Here is a 4527-nt window from a genome sequence, read left to right as displayed (position 1 = left end):
CGCATGCGCTCTGTTTACTCACGCTGTTTTGCCCACCCGTATCCAGACAAGCCCCGGCTCCTGCACGACGATTGGTTTGTGGTTGATAAGTTCCACCAATCACGAGCTGTTTGTGTTTCCCAGAGGCGTGGCAACACGTTCCACTAGCCCGTGGTGATTAAAAAAAGACCTGATGGAGGTTTAACTGAAGTGTATTGAAAAGCAATTCAATACTTGAAGCGACACCTGCTGGTGGAAGGGTGTAATGACTGAGCTACTGTACATGATTCTCCATTCTATAGTCCTGTGATCTCTCTGGAAAACTCTCACATCTCTCCATCTGTCACTGCACACAGTTTTCTGTACCGTCCTGCTGTCCTCACATCACTACCCTGACTCACTCATGCACTCTGCTCGACACCAACAAAGTCAAAGTCCTTCCCACGCCATGTGGTGCATAGGGCGGCACGGCGCCGATCTCTGTTTCCGTAGCCCTCTGCCTCTCGCCTATTACATAGCTAGGGTTACAGTGGGGGACGAGTCCTCTGGTAACCGCGAGAGTTTGACTCCCCACTCGCATCTTATTGCAGCGTGCCTTGCCAGTCGGCACCGTTTTTTATGATGGTCTTTGGTATGACCCGACCGTGAGTAGACCTCGCGATCTCTTGATCGAGAGCCAAGTGCAACTTCAAAAAGAAATCAATGAGAATAACAGTTTAGCAGTCACTAAGAAAGATCTTGGTGCTCTGACTAAGACGGTGAAGGTAAGTGGCTGTTCAACCATGAACAAAGCCCTAGGCTAACCACTAGCCACTAGGCCACTCGCCGGTCTGCTCTGCACCATCAGGAGGGCATTTCTCTCCACAGAAGCCACTCTGGTGCTTGTTCAGTCCCTTGTCATTTTGAGACATTACATTATAGGGATTTAGCAGACGCGCTTATCCAGAGTGACGTACAACATACCCAGAGCAGCCTGGGGAGCAGTTGGTCCAGGAACTCAAACCCTCGAGATGCTGATCTCTTCTGCTCCTCAGACCTGCCTGATCCATCCTGGTGCCCTATGTCTGGTCGGAGTCTCATCACATCGCTCCTGTGGAGGAGGACGGCCCCATATAGACAGTTTAAAGTCACACTTGGAAGATGGTCTGGACACTTATAGCGGTGCTTTTGTGGCTGAGGACTACAGTTGACTTGCTGACTTTGGGACTGCAGTTGTCATGAACAGTTTTGCACTCAAGTTTCCATCAATGAAGAGTTATAACATCAACGAAACTGACCATGTTAAAACTGTTAAAAATGACATAATGAGGATGAGGTTCCCTTTTCAGTCTGGTTCCTCTCGAGGTTTCTTCCTCATGTCGTCTGAGGGAGGTTTTTCCTTGCCACCGTCGCCACAGGCTTGCTCATTGGGGATAGATTAGGGATAAAATCAGCTCATGTTTAAAGTCTTTTAAATTCTCTAAAGCTGCTTTGCAACAATGTCTATTGTTAAAAGCGCTATACAAATAAACTTGACTTGACTTGAGGTCCCGAAGCTGCTTCTCTAACCATTAGGCCATGGCTTCCCCACGACTGAACTACTGCACTTCCCTCCTGCAAGTTCTGCCTCTACACTTCATCCAGCTTCTGCTACTGATCCACAATGCAGGTGCACAACTTGTTTTCAACCACCCAAGGTTCTCCCACACCACCTTACTGCTGCGCTCCCTTCACTGACTTCCTGCAGCTGCTGCATCACTTATGCTCACTTACAAAACAAAAAATGGATCAGCACCCACCTACGTACTTCAAAGCATTTATCACACCACACTCCCTCTGAGCCTCAAGCACAGTTTGATATGAAGCCTTGAAGACATGCATCAAGGCCCTTCTCTGTCCTTTCATCTCGGTGGTGAATGAACTTCCCCTGGCTAGAGAACAGTGGGGTCACTAGGTGTAGCTCTAGCTCTTCACCAAGCACTGAATTAAAAATCCCTCGTCTTACGTGTTTTCTCATCTCATCTCGTTATCTCGAGACGCTTTATCCAGTTCTACAGGGTCGCAGGCAAGCTGGAGCCTATCCCAGCTGACTACGGGCGAAAGGCGGGGTACGCCCTGGACAAGTCACCAGGTCATCGCAGGGCTGACACATAGACACAGACAACCATTCACACTCACATTCACACCTACGGTCAATTTAGAGTCACCAGTTAACCTAACCTGCATGTCTTTGGACTGTGGGGGAAACCGGAGCACCCGGAGGAAACCCACACGGACACGGGGAGAACATGCAAACTCCGCACAGAAAGGCCCTCGCCGGCCACGGGGCTCGAACCCGGACCTTCTTGCTGTGAGGCGACAGCGCTAACCACTACACCACCGTGCCGCCCTCTTACGTGTTTTGTTTTAGGTTTTTATTATTATTATTATTATTATGTAATAACCTCCTAAAAAATAGGTTTTTGGATTGATGGTATTTTTTTAGTCCTTGACCTACTGAAGTGGTGATCAAGAAGGTTCCGGGTTCGAACCTCATGGCTGACGGGAGCCTTTCTGTGTGGAGTTTGCATGTTCTTCCTGTGGGTTTCCTCCGGGTGCTCTGGTTTCCCTCACAGTCCAAAGGCATGCAGTTAGGTTAACCGACTACTCTAAATTGGCCATAGGTGTGAATGTGTGTGAACGGCTGAGAGGTGAAAACCTCTATAATAATCCAGTAGAAGGCAATGGGAAGCCACTACTGTAATTCTTCTGTAGAAACTTTGACGGCTGGAGGAAAAAAACACCAGAGTCACCTGTTCTGACAAACGGTCCTACATCCGCGAAGCGTCCTACGGTAGGAGGGGATGTCAGACATGTCTGTTGAGCAGTCCTACATTGCAGGAAATCCTACAGTGTGATTCAACTTTAACTTTTAGTCATAGTTCGCGGTTTTTCCCTCTGCAAAGAACATGCTTCTACATTGATACAACGTCCACCATTGTCAGAACATCCTACATTCATTTATTAATGCAGAAGCATATTCTGATGGGGTCATATGAGTTGTGAGAACGTCCTGCGGCACGGTGGTGTAGTGGTTAGCGCTGTTGCCTCACAGCAAAAAGGTCCTGGGTTTGAGCCCCGGGGCCGGCGAGGGCCTTTCTGTGTGGAGTTTGCATGTTCTCCCCGTGTCCGCGTGGGTTTCCTCCGGGTGCTCCGGTTTCCCCCACAGTCCAAAGACATGCAGGTTAGGTTAACTGGTGACTCTAAATTGACCGTAGGTGTGAATGTGAGTGTGAATGGTTGTCTGTGTCTATGTGTCAGCCCTGTGATGACCTGGCGACTTGTCCAGGGTGTACCCCGCCTTTCGCCCGTAGTCAGCTGGGATAGGCTCCAGCTTGCCTGCGACCCTGTAGAAGGATAAAGCGGCTAGAGATAATGAGAATGGGATGAGAATATCGGGTGTTCTGACGTATGCTTCTACACTAAAATAGGAGTGTAGGACGTTCTGACAGTTCAAACGACCTCGTCAGAATATTCTTTTACTTTAATATATGAATGCAGGACTTTCTGACAACTCCATGACCATCAGAATATGCCTTTACATTAACATATGAATGTAGGAAGTTTTGACAATTCAAATGACCCCACCAGAATATACTACACTCACTGTAAAAAAGAATAAGTTAAGCTTACTTGAAAAAAAGGTGGAAACTCGTTGCCTCAAATAAATGAAGTAATGTAACTTGTTCTCTTTCAAGTTATCTTTACTTTACGTTTAAAAGCAATCTCCACTGAAAATATTTGTTATCCTTACTTGGAACTTGAATGTTGAGGTTGCTTAAAACCAACTAGTAATGTTTACTTCATACCAGCTAGTAAAGGTTACTTGGAGCAAAGTTGTGTTTACTGGTGTTAAATGGGTTTCTCTTACTTTCAGCTGTGTAATGGGTACCTAATTCCTGATTGTAAGGTTTACTTGCAGAATCTACACCTTACTTATAGTTTGTAAGTATCAGCAACTTGAACAATTAATGTCTTACTTACACAATGTAATTAAATGTTATGTTATTTTGGTTGCAAGACATAAAACGGCATAACAACATATTGGAGCATCAATACAGTTTTCATTCAGTCAATAACTTTTTTAAAGCTTACTTTCATTTTAACACATCCAACCCAGAGAAGCATAACATTCCACTTAAAGTGTCAGTCCACCATTTCTGGAATTAAACTCATTTTCTCCACCTCCACTCGAGTTAAATAACCGAGTTTTACCTTTCTCCTATTCATCCAGCCGTTCTCCTTGTCTGGCGACGCAACAGCACACAGAAAACAAACTTCCACAACTAATTTTGAATGATTTCATTTTATTGGAACACTTCAAGATGGCCAACTATATGTTTTGAACAGGTTTACGGATTTGCACCAAATCTTACAGAACTTGTTGTGTTGTGCGCGTGCGCAGTGGGGCTTTGAAGGACGAGTAGGGTGTAGAGCAGGGGTGTCCAAACTGATCCATAAAGGGCCGTGTGGCTGCAGGTTTTCATTCCAGCCATGCAGCAGCACACCTGATTTGGCTTATTCAATCAA

This window comes from Neoarius graeffei, chromosome 15, assembly GCF_027579695.1.
Source record: "Neoarius graeffei isolate fNeoGra1 chromosome 15, fNeoGra1.pri, whole genome shotgun sequence".
In the NCBI taxonomy this organism is placed as follows: domain Eukaryota; kingdom Metazoa; phylum Chordata; class Actinopteri; order Siluriformes; family Ariidae; genus Neoarius; species Neoarius graeffei.
Note: the sequence above shows the minus strand (reverse complement) of the source record.